The sequence below is a fragment of the Phyllostomus discolor genome, chromosome 5 (genome assembly GCF_004126475.2).
Source record: "Phyllostomus discolor isolate MPI-MPIP mPhyDis1 chromosome 5, mPhyDis1.pri.v3, whole genome shotgun sequence".
Taxonomy (NCBI): Eukaryota; Metazoa; Chordata; class Mammalia; order Chiroptera; family Phyllostomidae; genus Phyllostomus; species Phyllostomus discolor.
Window position 1 is genome coordinate 133,599,881 of NC_040907.2, and position 16,058 is coordinate 133,615,938.

The window sequence follows — 16,058 nt, forward strand, 5'->3', positions numbered from 1 at the left end:
GGATCAAAGAATTAAATACAAAAATTAAAAAAATAGAAAACTTTGCTTTTATATTTGCAATGTTGAGAATATTTTCTAAGCAAAATACAAAAGAGATCATAGACATAGACAATTCATAAATTTCAAGTTATAAAATTAAACTTATAACATCATAAAAATGCCATAAGTGAATTCACAGATTAAACAAACTGGGTAGATATTTTTGCAACAAATGTAATAACACATTAGTTTTCTTAATGAGAAAATTAGGAAAACCAATTGAAAAAATAAAAATAAAAAATACCCATTGGGATAATGAGCAAAATATGTAAGTATATGATTCACGAAAAAAGGAATAGTTATGGAAATGCAAATCAAGCCACAATGAAATGCCATTTCTCAAATGCAAACTAAGCCACAAGATACCATTTTTGAATCATCAGATTGGCAAAGATACAAAAATATTTTAGAATGCTGTATTAGAGGGGATCAAGGGAAGCAGGCATTCTTATTCATTGCTAGTGAGGATGCAAATTGTTACAACTTCTTTGGAAGACAATTTGGCAATATGAGTCAGAATTAAAAATTCATTTATCATCTGAGCCAGCAACTCAACTTCTAAGAATGTATTCTACAGATAAATGTATGCAAAAATGTGTGTATAAGTCTGTTCAGAGCAGTATAGTATCTACCAATAGTAGTTGCTGTAGTAGCATCGATAGGGTCATTATTAAATTTTGGAACATTCATACTACATATTACCATGTAGCTTTTAAAAAGAATGAAGTAGAGCCATAAGTCCTGATAAGGAACAATCACAGATTTTTGTTTTGTTTTGTTTGGGTTTTTTTTTTTTTAGGTAAGAGTACAAACCATGATGTTACTATGTCATTCTTTTTATAAATGTTATCCATTCCTTTACAGATGGCTATTAAGTGTATGAAATGTTGTCCAAGTTTCCAATGACCATGGACATTCCCATCTTTTCCTTTTTTATTATATGTTTATGCTTTTTATAGGTTAAAAGTTTTTTAAAGATTTTATTTATTTATTTTTAGAGAGAGGGGAAGGGAGGGAGAATGAGAGGGAGAGAAACATCAATGTGTGAGAAACATCAATTAGTTACCTCTTGTACCCTCCCTGACCAGGGACCAAACCCACAACCCAGGTATGTTCCATAACTGGGAATCAAGCCAGGAATCAAGCCGTGATGTTTTGCTTTGCAGGATGGTGCCCAACAAACTGAGCCACACCAATCAGAGCCATAGTTTAAAAGTTTTAAGTGTGTGTTCTTTTTATAATTTTTAAAACAATTATTATTTTTTAAATATTTTATTTATTTATTTTTTAGAGAGGGAAGGGAGGGAGATAGAGAGAGAGAGAGAAACATCAATGTGCGGTTGCTGGGGGTTACGGCCTGCAACCTAGGAATGTACCCTGGCTGGGAATCGAACCTGGGACACTTTGGTTCCCAGCCTGCGCTCAATCCACTGAGCTATGCCAGCCAGGGCTAAAACAATTATTAATAAAAAGAAACCTCACCAACTTACAGAGCCTACTATAGTGTACAGTTACTCTGATATCATTAACAAAAACACTTCAATCACTTTCACCAAAGAAAAACAGTTAGCCATTATAACTAAGGATGATTTTCAGATGCTTTAGATAAATCAAAGGTTTAAACCATGTCAAATACTGCTTGCCCTATGAAACATCAGACCTAGGGAAATAAAATAATGACTAGATTTTTTAAAATTTAATTTTTATTGTATTTTTTCCATTACCATTTAGTCCACTTATACCCCCATCCCCCAGCAATCACCATACTGTTGTCCATGTCCATGAATCTTTTTTTGTTTTTGCTCAGTCCCTCTAGCCCCTAACTTCCCTCCCCCCACTAGCTGTCATCTGCTCTCCATCTATGAGTCTGTCTCTGTTTTGCCTATTAGTTCAATTTGTTCATTAGATTCCACCTATAACTGAAATCATATGGTATTTCTTTTTCTCTGATTGACTTATTTCACTTAGCATAATTTTCTCCAGGTCCATCCATACTGTTGCCAATGGTAAAATTTTCTTCTTTTTAATGGCTGAGTAGAATTCCAACCCTTTTGCCCTGTTGGTGGGAATGCAGACTGGTGCAGCCACTATGGAAAGCAGTGTGGAGACACCTCAAAAAATTAAAAGTGGATCTGCCTTTTGACCCAGTGATTCCACTTCTGGGAATATATATGAAGGAACCAAAAACACTAATTTGAAAGAGCATAAGCACCACCCCTATGTTCATTGCAGCATTATTTACAATTGTCAAGCTATGGAAGCAGCCCAAGTGTCCATCAGTATATGAGTGGATGAAACAACTATGGGACATTTACACAATGACTAGATCTTTAAGACCACAAAAAATCCAACTGACTAAAACACATTGGATGTTGATGAGTACCATGGAGATACTTTGGAATGACCACTCTGATGCTTTCACCCTCTCTGACATTTATGGAGAGACCAAAAAAAAAAAAAAACCATAGAAGAATTTCACATTGAATTATAGTTAAGCTGATTTCCCCTGGAGAGATGAAGAAGGGAAGAAAATCCCGAGAGAGAAAACTTCAGAAAGAAACTGTGTATCTGTTTCCAAGTTCATATTCATAGTGCGTCTAACTCGTGTGTATGTAAGCTTTTTAGATTTTTGTTAAATATTTACTGACTTTACAATTGATTGTGATAAGTGATCAAATGGATCATATGCAAATCTCATCAAATTAATGAGGGAAACAAAAATTCCTAAACCAAACATATGTCAGATATCATATAGTTTTTATATCCAAACTAAAAATTTTGGGCAAGGAAAATTGGATCTACAAGACAAAATATGTTTTCTCTGTGGATGCTGTTGTTCAGCTTCTGCCAAGCACATAGCTGGAGAACTCAGATGGTGGTGGTTCTGGGATCTTGGGGGTTGTTTCTACTTTCTGGCAAAGAATGTTCTTCCCTATTACTCACAGGTTCCCATATGACCTGAGTGACAGCTAACAGCTGGGTTGAAAGCTATAATTGTTTCATCAGTTCTCTTGGTTTCAACAAACTCCTATAACTAACAGTTTTTATCGGTATCTACTTTCAACCTTTCCTGGACTCCATGCCTGAACTTGCATCCCCTTTCCTGGATATTCTGCAAGCATCACACACTCAATATATGTAGAACACATATCTTACCACACTCTGTGCTACATATAATGCTTAGCAGCATCTCCAGCCACACGGGCACCCATGAGAAAACTGACCCTTGGCTTTTCTTTCTTATCCCTCCTACTTAAAGTAGTCTGCAAGAATTTTCAGTTCTGTTGCTTATAATTCCTTTCAGTCTTGAAGCTACTCTCTCTGTTTCAACTGCTACTATCCTAATTTAGGGTCTCATCATTTACTGCCTCAGTGACTGCCATCCTTTCCCAATTGGTCATCCAACCTCCTTGGTAATACTCTGTAATACAAGAGGAGACTCTCCCCCTCAAAAAACAGAATTTATTTATAAAAAGTTGTATATTCATTCTTACATGTTTAAACTTCAGTCACCTTCAAAGTATTCTCCATTTGATACAATACACCTATCAAGACATTTTCTCCACTGCTCAAAACAGTTTGGGAACTTGTCACTTTTGATGTCTTTTAGTGCTTCTGCCATTTTTTGTATTTTTGTTTGTTTCACCTCCTCCGGTTGGACAAAACGTTTCCCTTTGAGAACATTTTTCATCCAGAGAAACAAAATAAAGTCGCGCAGGTAAGATTGAGTGAATTGAGAGGATTGGGCATGGGGGTTGTGCTGTTTTTGGTCGAAAACTGCTGAACACTCAGTGTACTGTGGGCAGGTGTGCTCATAAATCACTCGTCATGAAATGGGCAAACGTGCTGAAAGAGTCTTCAAAGACACTTCACTGAAGCTGAGCACAGCCTCTCACAACAACACCAGCTGGTACACTGATACAGGTGGATTCCTAGAATACTCACGTAGTGTGGGAAACATGTACTACATGGGGCCTGCCCACCAGATGATTCCAGGTTTTGGAGGTTCCACCTTGTATTATTTCAAACCGCATTCAGAGCAGCTCTGAAATGCATAATTGATCATATGTCTCTTTTATTTAAGGCACACTGACAATGCCTCCATGCCAACAAGATCAAGCATAAAAAGTCCCAGGGAAATCATTGAGCACCTTTCCCAAGCTGGCTCTCACCTGACTTTTCAACTTTGTTTCCCATCACAGCACACACACACACAGACACAGCTGCCACCATAACAAACTACTCAGGCTCCCCTAAACTGGCCATTGTGTATTCTTTATATTGCTATATGTTTGTGTACGTTGCTACGTCTTTTTTCAGTGATGTCCTCCATTGCCACCACTCTGTTATTGATTCCTGTTTGGTCATCTCTCACCTCTCGTGGGCAGCCCATTTCGCCATCCAGAGTTGACAGGGGAGGAGGAGATTGTTCTGTACCCCATGGGAGCCACAAGGGAGTGAGCATGTGCATCGTCTGAAAGCAGAGACACTCTCTAGTCCTGGATCCCTGATTTCTAGGGCTTCCTTTGAGGAAGCAAAGCTGATGAGGACACCAGGTAAGACAATGAGAATGAAGAGCTGTGGAATTTATCACTTATCATGGTCTTGGACCAGGGTCTGCAGGATAAGCAACAGGTCAGTGGTCCCCTCTTCTTCTCCAGTCTGGCTGAACTAAGAAGTTCCTCCCATATTTACTAACCTAAGGGCTTCTATTTATATTGCTTTAGTGATGCCTTCCACTGCTCCTTACAAAGATTCTCCCTTCTAGCAATAGTTCCCACTCAGTAGTCACCAACATCAATGAAAACTCCCACAAAAGCTTCAGAAGGCTTAGCTCAAAGACCACACCTGCCTGCTTCCAGAACTGACTCTTCTTTACTGTGTGTTCATAGCATTTTGTACTTTTCTCTGTCTCAGTATTTATCATAATATATGTAACAATTTGTTTACATGCCTGTCTCCACCAAGCCTGTGATCTGTCTGAGGGCACAAGCTGTATCTTATAATAACCACACAGCTCCAGACAGGCTGATATTTTGTCTGTTCCCAGCATTCACCAAGCTTCTCTGAGTCTCCAGACTTTGTTCCTGCAGGTGCTTCTTCCTGGGCCAGCCCCTAGCTCCACCTCCCATTTTCTGACAGCTGGATTCTTCTTCTCGTTGGGATTCCAGTTTAAATGCAAGATCTTTAGAGATGTCGCCACTGTCCCCTCTCCCAGTAATCTCCATCACATTGATTTTTATTGTATTCCTACCATTTATCACTAGTCAACATTATCTTTACTTTATATGTTTATTTATTTACTGTCTATCCAACCTATAATGTAGAGGTCAATGGCATCTGTCTTGTTTATCTCTGTGTCCCCAGTAGCTAGCTTGTTTAGTACATTGTATTTTAGTACATTATATTTTCTGTGCATACATTTATATTTTCTGTTTAGTACATTATATTTTCTGTGCATATTTATACCTATAATTCTTTTACAAAACTAAATTCATACCACGTATATTCTGTTTTATTCATTTATTATCCTTTCTTAAGGTTTTCCTAACGTTAACTGGTCTTGAGAACATAATGCTACCTACTCCTCAGTGTGAAGGTAGGAAAAGACCTGACTGTCAAACACCCGAGGCTCTCCCAGCCATCGCCCCCTTGCCAGTCTGCCTTTGGTGCTGTAAAACCCTTTTCTTTCTGGCCTCCTCTGCTTGGCTGGTGATAGGTTCCTTCTATATCTACGGGTCTGTTTCATTCCTTCACTCCATAATTGTACAGGTTTTATTTTGTCCATTTGGACTAATCTCTCCCTTTGCAATTTCTCTCCCATCAATGGCCCCACACCAGCTTTCCCCCAAACGCCCTTCCCACATTTCCAAGCAGATGCTCCTCTGGCACTTCCAGTCCAACACGTCCACAGTTGGTTTGGAAATAGGTCCTCTCCCAATTTAGTGCCTTTTCTTGAACCCTCAATTTCTGTTCTGTTCATAGAGCCACCATCATTTCAGTCATTTTGGCTCAAGCATTTTGATTGACTCCTCATTCACACATTTGCTGAATCTTATTTCTTGTTTTGCATAATGAATATAATTTGTTGCTTTCTTTGATCTTATGTCACATGTGTTCAGTGTAAGATTTCAAACATACAGGACAGTAAAAGGAAGAGAGTAACAATCACATGAACGTCCATCTTACTACAATGTTCATCATGAATACTTTGGAGGTCATTCTTTGATGAATCTTTTATTTCATATAGAAAAAGAGATAGAGGATAGATAAATAGATAGTAGATAGGTATAGTGCACATAAATGGAATGATGTACTAATTTAATATTTAAGAATAAAAACAGCACAAAAGTTACAAAAATTGTGGCTTACTTTAAATTTGTTTGGTGAGTAATTTCAGCTTCCACACCTGTCAGTGTTGCCCCTGTGAAGGCATGCATAACTTCATGTGGAGAGAGGAAAAGTGTCTACATTTCAGGCCTTATGTGAACTTGAAATTTGTACAAAACGGTGACATGATAAGCTCTGAAATTGGGACCTTGTTTTATTCATTCTTCTGTGTCCCACACAGACTCTCATGGAACACGTGGAACAATTCTGGTCCTATGAATGATCAGTGGCATCAACAAATATCCTTTATCACCCTCTATATACAAGCCAGTGCTAGATGTGTGAGGTATACACAAACGGATAAGACATTGCTCCTGCTTTTGAGGAAATTTATATCCATGGTTTTTCAAAAAAAAAAAAAGCTACTATAACCTCCATATACTTTGGTCCCTACCACCTCTCTTCATGCCAGTGAAGGGCTTGCTTTGGTTCTCTGTGGGTTTTGTGTAGAACCTGATGTACCCAGCCTTGCTCCCAACGTGAACTTTGAAACTTGAGAGGGATGCAAACAAGAAAGGAGATCTGAGAGGGCTGATTTGAAAGGAATGAAAGTTGTTTATTTTTTGAAATACGTTTTGTAGGTTGATGGCTCTTGATCACTGTGGACTGGCCACTGTAAGATCCCTTGAACGCTACAAGAGCTCATCTTGCACTTGTAATGATTTTGGCTGTATACTCTGCTATCTTCTGTTCAAAGGATGCAGCTATTCTGGAGAGGCTTCTGCCTGAACCCAGCCATTCTTCTATGCTTAACATGGTGGGACACCATTCATGTGAAAGCACCATGGATGGTTTAAAAGCATCGAAAGGACCTTCAGAATAACATAACGTGTATTCCTAGCAGATGTCCAGGGTAGACGAGGCTGGGTTGTCACATGTGAGAGAGCATTGAGCTTTATTTTTACAGACTCACTGGGCTGAAGGGAAGAATACTGGGGATCATCACATTCTAGAAATCTCAGTTATAGCAAAACCATCTTAGAAGAAAGACATACTTTGTCTATACTTGAAGATTACAATCTCTTTCATTAAGTCTCTGCAAGTACTTTCCAAAAAGTTTAAAATTTTACTTAAGCCATACATGGCATAAAAGCCTTAGAGAAAATGCTAGTTTGGGGAACATGCCAGTCATGTTTTGAGAGCAGATGTCCACCATGTCTCTCTTTGGGGAGGCAGCCCATTAAGCTGCATGCTGCTGAATCAGTCGTGACAAAAAATTCATCTAGCCCAGTTTATTCTGGCTTGAGAGTCAGCAGCATGAGTGGCAATGGCTGGTATTTCTGGATCTGGCGTTGCTTCTACTTTAGAGACTGTTGAGTCAGACCTGACTGCACTCACAGACATCTCTGCTTCTGCTGCACATACATGCTTCTTCGCAGACTAAGCACTGGTGATCTATAGCATCCTGGTAATTTGTGTTTTAAAATTAAATTGCACACCTACCTGCACAGATGTAAAATCAGCACCAAGCAAAATAAGCTTACCCTCAAATCTTTGTGTTCTATGTTCCTCCGCAGAAGACTAAACATCCAGGCACTGATCCATTTATTATACAGAATGTGGCATCTCTGGGGATGACAGCCACATTCATCAAAGCTCCAGTCCCTCGAAAGGGATAATGTTCAGGAAATATTTGAGCAGCTATCACAGAATTCATCCTTGCCTTGTGGCTTTTCTAAAACTTAATAAAAGTCCTCTTTTCAGTCAAAATATTTCAAAGAATATAGACCTCATTTCTTCAACTTCTTGGAGAAGCCAAAGCAAACAATTATAATTTCTATTTTTTAACTTTGTGTGCCTCAAAAATGCTCTTTCACTTAGTATCATGCTGTTGACTTCCTTTCAAATGTTGCCCACACGGGGTTTTACTCAAGATAAATTCTGCTCTTTATTTGTACTTTGAGTCACATACCTTTGGTGCATCTAAGCTTGAAGGGATGTTAGATCTTACCTCTCTGAAAGCCGAGGAATAAAGGCTGGGAGAAGAGAAGGGACAGGTTGTCCTAGTTGTACTCCAGTGAGTGGCAAATTCAAGGCCAAATGGCCTGCTATAAGGACAAAATACAAACAAAACATAAAATAAAACACAAGAAAACGTGTAATTTTCTGCTAATGACATATAATATCTATAATATAAAATAATTTGATCTACCCAACATTTTAGAGTTTCTATGATTTCACATCAGTTGTTTGTTTCCATCCTCAAAACCACTCTGAAGGCAAGGTTTATTTCTTCTTAGTCCAATGAGAAAATCAATACTCAGAGGGGCCAAAAGATTGTCAAAGGCCATGTCTTTGGGCCTGAGCAGGTCCAAAGGATAAGATTCCTGAGCAGGAATGAATTACAAAATGACACCATTCCATCAGTGGGCAGCAGTGACCACAAACCAACTTAAAAATCTGAATAGGTCTGCCTTGTCCGTTGGTCTGAAATTTTCCAAACTTACCTTTGACTGGCAAAATGGTTCTGCTGTCCCTGAAAGGGGGTCCAAAGCCACTTTCCTAAAATGACAACAATGTCACCAACATAATCAAGATGGAATTAAATTACCACTCCATTTTGTTGGGCCTGAACTGCTTTGCTCGCAGCAGCTTCCATCTTTAGGAATGTAAGAGTCAGCTGCATGCCTCTTCCCAGCGAGAGAGACGTGCATCGTGCACATTTGTTCAAAGAAAACTGTTGCTGTTGCTTCTGTGGTACTGAGATTCCTTATGTCAGAGTGTTTTTCTTTTGATTTCTCTTCTTTTCTATATTTAATGGAGCTGGGAAAAATAAAACTCATTTTTCGTCCTTCCCACATTGAAGCCCATACCACATTTTCTAAGACAATTAAGATAATAAAAGAAAGTCACGGTGACAGGGAGTACGTGGGGCCTCTTACAGAAGACATTTGAGTTCCCCTGACACAGACATTGCCCCACCCTCCCCTCCCCAGCTCTTCCTCTTTCATAGAAGCCCTTGAGGTGACCTGGGATGAGAGTCAGCAGCAAGTAAAAGAGAAACTGAAACAGTAAGTCTTCCTTTCTCTTCTTTCTCTGACTTCTTCATTTGCATAAATTAAAATCTATTGTAAACTGGCTTCTTTATTTGGCATGAAAATAAGTTCTTCAAGTGCTCATTAAACGCCCAGTCACCTCATCCTGTCTTCTGCTTCCTTAACTTTTTGTCCCTCAACTTCCCATGGATAGCTCTTGTCAGACTGATAGAATTTTTTTCTATAAAACCTGAATTGGTAACCTTGGAAAGTCTGAATCACATCCAAAAGGAATTCATTACTGAGTGGGGTGACTTTGACTTTCATGAAAATGAATGCTCTGAAACCATCAGCTTTGGAAAATAATTCATTACACTTTTTTTTTTTTGGTGGTGGTGGGGTGGATAAAGTGCCTTTTATAAAAGCACCTCTTATATGAGTATCCTGCATGACCTATCTCTTATGAAAGAAAATGTTAGGACAGTCAGCTATTTGGAAACATTGTACGTGCAAGCTTTCATGCTGACTTTCAGTAAGAACAAGATGAATCATGAATACTTAAAATTTTTTTCCCCATGGTTCTGCTTAAATCCTAGCTTAATTGTTTCAAGAGTATACACCTGGGAGACAGTGTATGCAATGTGAGTTTGAGAGTTGGAGCTTCCAAGAATTGTCCAGTTCGGTGGCTGGCAGGAATATAGCTCCATAGAATTTTCAGTTCAGGGTCTCCTCTCATTGTTTGGGCAAATACTTTCATGTCTCTCTTTCTCTCAAAGCAAAACATATTCACCATTACCCCCAGTATTTTGAAGGTTAATGGAAGTTATAAAATTTTCCTCAATTTTGAAAAATTACACAGAAAAAGAAAAAATATAAGACTCGGGTATCTAATACCCAGATCAAAAAATTATAATATTTTATCCCATTTGCTTTGGGTAATTTTATATTAAATACATGAATAAAACAGAGATTAAATGAGAATCTTCCTTGTATGCCTACTCAATTGTATTCCTCTTTTTTCCTTCCCAAAGGCACACACTTTCATAAATTTGTGATATATTCTTCCAGTTTTTATATATTACTACTTATCTTTAAACATTATGTCATAGTTGAGGCAAAAAAATTCCAATTGTCCACCTAATTGTTGTTATTCCCTTTTTGCATTCTATCTGAACTCTGGTCTTAATCCAGGCAGCAGTGGCCCTGGAAGTCCATTCATTCCCCCTCTCAGGTTCCTTTGCAGCTAAAGAGTGCAGGGGTAGGTAGAAAGCTTGTGATCTAGTTTTAGTCAGGGAGGTATAAACAGAATTGTAAAAGACGGGGCTGCTAGGAAAACTATTGTTTTCTTGGTAAGAGGGGTTATATTCAGATTCATCTTTTATGGTCCCTGTCTTTGGATCTGAAGCATGGATAGGCACAGATGCAATGTGTGATGCCAAAGCTATTGTCTTGCACTCCTGAGGACTGAAGAGGAGATAGAATGAGCCATAAGCCTTGAGGAAGGGTCCCTGGTTTGCAGGTTTGAGTCCGCCTGAAAGTAATTTTTCAGGTCTCCTAGCAAATGTAGACAAATCAACATATTTACATATGTTATATATCCGTTCCCGTTCCCCTTCTGGACATAGTCATTTGTATGAATGTCCACCCCTCCCCTTTGTGGGACCTGAGAGATGGCATCTTGGAGATGCCTTCACTTGGATCACCTTCTGTTGAATTTAAGGCAAAAAGCCCTATTTGGTTAAACCACTGTTGTTACATTTCTTTAAATGCAACCAAACACAATCCTATCTGGCAATATATTATTTTGCTTTTAAGATTTTTATAGAAATGGTGTTACCTTAACAAGTTGTTCTATAATTTGCTTTTTTCGCTCAATATTATGTTTGACTTCAGTCCACTTTGATACATATCTAGCTCACTTGTTTTAAAATTTAGTTTTACAACCATTTCTCATTTTTAATTTTAATTTTATTTTAAATTATAGTTAACATTCACTATTATATTAGTTTTAGATATACAACATAGTGATTAGTCACTTCCACACCTTAGAAAGTGATCATCTCTAAGTCTAGTACCCACCTGACACCATTCATAGTTATCACAGTATTGCTGACTATATTCCTTATGCTGTATTTTACATCCCCATGACTATCCATTTCTTTTTAATGGTTATTTAGATTGTGTGTTACATTTCACCATTGTCAGAAGGTATTGTTCTGCATAGCCCATCAGACTCACCAACCCAAGTATTTATCTGGAATAGATGTATGTATGACCTTTGCTGGATCTTTCTGAGACTCTTAACTTGGGCATAAGTGGCTTTTTTTAGTGAATTTTTTAATAAATTTAAAGGCAGGTGGTTAAGGCAGTTGATGCTCCCTTATTTTCTTTCCATATTTGTTAGGCTTCTTACCAAAATGGAAACTATGATCTGAAAAAAAAGCCAAAAACATCAATAATTGAGCAAGAAAGGTTTTGATTTCCACCAGCTCCATGACAGTCCCCTCTGCTATTCTCCTTTTGGCATAAAACTCAACACCAGGTTTTTCACCTGTGGCACTATAGACATCAGAGGCTCAGTCGTTTTTGTTGTGGGGACTGTCCTATGGAACAGCCTCTCTGGCCATTACCCACTGGCCTCTACCCAGGTACCATTAACACTCCTCCCAGGTTTGACAGCCAAAAATGACTCTAGACATTGCCAAAGGTGCCTGGGTTAGGGGTGGTGGGGAAAAAAATCACCCCTGGTTGAGAACTATTGCTCTACAGTAGCTAACCTTGGAGTATTTAGGACCAACATAAATAAAGAAGCCAATGAATGTAATGGTGGGCCATATAATCTTCTTTAAAATGGCCATTTTGAGAAGGTTACTGTGGTACTTGGTTAGAGTAAACCTACATTTCAAACTCTTAAGTTGAAAAAATTAATTTAGACTATTTCTAACATCTTTGTAAAATAAAAATATAAGAAATAATAATAATCACTTTTATTCTGTGTTAGAAATTTTCCTAAATATGATACATATGCCTACTTGTTTAATCTTCCTAACCTATTTGTGATATAGTTACTATTCTATACCCATTTTATAGGTAAGAAAACTGAGACACAAGAAGGTTAAGACTTGCTCTTCATATAGATTCTCTTTAATTTTCACAACAAGCCTCAAGGTATATGCAATTACCATCATTTTATAAATGAATAAATTGAAACTGATATTAAGAAACCTAGCAAAAATCCTGTACTATTAAATTGTGAGGTAATTTTAATGTGGATTAATGTGGTTATACCCACAAACATGACACATATTAGAACTGATATATACTATCAAAGCTACTTAGCATTAAAGATATGGGGTTTTCAAGGGGGATATAGTAATTTTTTATAAATACAGGAAATTAAATTTTATAATTAGTCATAGAATATTATATTCAGGTCTCAGTTAAAAATTTTCAACGTTCTTTCTTTTTTTCTGTCTTCCTTAACCCCCATGTTCTTCCCAGTAAGGATTTAGGTAAGGCCACTAACTAGATGTTCAAAGCTAACTAGACATAATTAAATGTGGTATAAGAACATGATGTGGATCCAGAAATGATGACGAAAAAGCAGTAGAAGGACTTATACATGATAATGGAAAGGCTACAAGTGAGAATTTTTCTGTCTCATAATCAGTATGAAAAGGGAAACCTGGTCAGTTACACAGTTCCCAGGGCCCACTGGAAAAAAGAAAAAGAAAAAGAAAGAAAACTTCATTACTCAGAAGTGCTACTGTTCTTGATACTAGGATCAGAGAGGAATTTCTTGCATTGTGCCTAACAAAGTTATGTTGTAACATAGTGTATTGAACAGTGTCCTCAACAGATTTCAAACAATAAATCTAGTGATGACAAGATGGGGTGAATTATATGTCCAATACAGGGAAAGCATGATTATCAATTGCAAATCATCTTTTTTATGCTATTTGTAATTTTATTCTCTCACGAATATTCTAAAGTCATAAAATATCAAATTAAACAAGAATTTCACACATTTCTCTGAACTTATGGGAATTATTTGTGATTCTTTGCAATCTCTATCAATCTCCATTTGGTACTCCCTTTATAAGCTTTTAGACAAATTTACTTACTTTTTGATATACGTTCTTTTTGAGGGTTTTGAAAATTCCTGATTGTGTCTGTTCTCCTGAAACTACTGCATTGAGTCATTGTAGGGTGACTGTGGCTTGTGCTACTAAATAGAGATTTACGTAACTTTATTTCCCCAGCCTGCTCAATTGCTTATGTTCTGTAAGGCTCAGGACACTTTATAAATTAATAATTTTTAAAAAGCCTATAATAATAGTTGTAAAACCAGCCAAACCCACAGTGGGCAGATTTCACTTTCTGTTCCAAATTGCTAGCATAGGTCTATTAGCAACCAGAACAATGGTAAAGATTATAATGGCTTTTCTTGTATTACATCTTTAAAAGAAGATTCAGAAGGGTAGGTCGAGGTGCAAATAGCTGAGACTTCTAGTTCTTATTATAATTCAGAAAATACTGATATTTATTATTATTATTATTAACACTATTGTTATCATTACAAATAGTGAAAGCAGGGATGCATTAATAAAGTCTGCCCCAGGGGCAGCCTGAAGCTATATTCCAGCAAGTTACTGTGCTTCAGTATTATGAGAATTTTTATCCATCATCAATAAAATATGAGCAGAGCAGTTATTATGGCAGTTGCCACAGTCAAGACTGTTTCTGCTATTACATCTCTTAGTAAAAGGGTGATACACTCTCCATTATACGATGTCAACTCATCCACCTTTCTGACATTAAAATATAATGTACAATCTTTACATGGATTCTTCCCCAGTGAAGTCACATTTCCATGAACTTAGGGCAAGGACACAATGGGGCTTAATTAACTGTGGGCAAAAAGTAAAGTAAATTACATTTTTTTATAAACCAATAGCAGCACTGAGCTGCCTCCATTTCTTTTTCACAGAGAAATGAAGTTGAAGTAAATTTGATAAAATAAATATTTTACAGAGCAGGCTTATGCTCACCAGTGGTGGACTTATACCAGACCAATGTCCTTGATGCTGCACTGGGCACACTCTCTAGGACCACAAAAGAAGCACATACTTCTCTTTCCCAGGTTCCCTAGTACTGCAGCTCTGAACAAGCAGGCTGAGCAAAGTGGCTGCCATTGCCATCCTCCTGGAAACCCAGTAATTGGAATTGGGTTCTCAGAATATCCAAGTCTTCATCCTTATCCATGCTGATTTTTTCTTTCTCTAAATGTTTTTTTTCTTTAAAAAGTTCAAAATTTAAAAAAAAAGTAATTACTTTTGTTTGTAGTCATTAAAGGAATATAGAAGCTTCATGGATAACTCACTAAAGAGTATGTGTGGGGAAGTTCAAAAAGCCCAAGATTTGGAAAGGAAGACCTCAGTTCAAGTCCAGCCTCTGCCCCTACTTAGATGTATTACTTTATGAAAATGTCGTTCTTACTTTTTAATAGATAGTTTTAAGGGTTTTGGATCAGTTCAAAATGATTCCCACGTCTTTGGGAACCATGCCTGTCTTATCTGCATACTTCTTACTCATAGCAAATTGGATCTTACCCATCAGATTTTCTCTCCCAGCAGGGTTGATAAAAGGCAAACTGTGGAAAGCTTCATTCTGCCACATGGGCAAAGGAGCAGAAAAGACTAATCTGCAGGGATAAAATAATGTGGCAGAGAGGAAGAGAAGAGCAAGTACAGGAAAGGGAGACTTAATGTTAGTGCATTCTTGAGCCATCCTAGGGAAGGAGTGAGAGTCACCTTGCAGTGTTCCCATCCTACCAGGGATCTGAGATCCTGCCTGAGATGTGACTGCACATCCACATTCTGGTTTGTAAGACACACTATGCGATGATGCCAGAGTTCTTTCTATTGTTTTTCTAGGTTCTGTGAGTCTTTGTTACCTGCAATCACAAGAGCCCTAAGACACTCTGATGTCTTCGTTTTTTGTTTTGTATCACAGAACTCAGAATTCCTGACCCATTGTTGTCATGGTCTCATTGTGAGGGAAAACTGAGTTGACAGACCATGGCATTCTTTGTTGTTAATCATTGACAAGCTCGTTCATTTAGTCAAGAAATCTTTAAAAAGCATCTTTTCTATGCCTGATGCTGCCCTAGATGTAAGCACAGGGCACTGAGGAAAAATAAAAGTTCTGGGGAGTGAAATGGATTTAAAAATGTAGAAAGCAAGTAAATATATTGTATGGCTTATCAAAAGGAAGTAAAAATGCAATGACAATGGGGGTGATGGAAGTGAAGGGGGTGTTATTTTAGGTAGATTGGTTAGAGAAAGCCTCAGTAATGCAATAGCAGCTAAGACATGAAGGAAATTAGGGAATGAGATAGGTAACACCTGGAAAACAGCATTCCAGCAGGGAGAAAGGAAATGCAGAGGTTCCAAGGAAGAAGTGGACATGTTATTTTTGAGGAACCATAAAGAAAACCAGAGTGACACAGGAGAAAATGAGATTCTGTTATGCTGTTACACTCTGGTAAGGATTTTTAATTCTACTCTGGATGGGATGGGAAGCTGTGGGAGGCTTTTGAGCAGAGACATGACATGACTTGACTTCCATTGTAAAAAAAAATCATTGGGATGC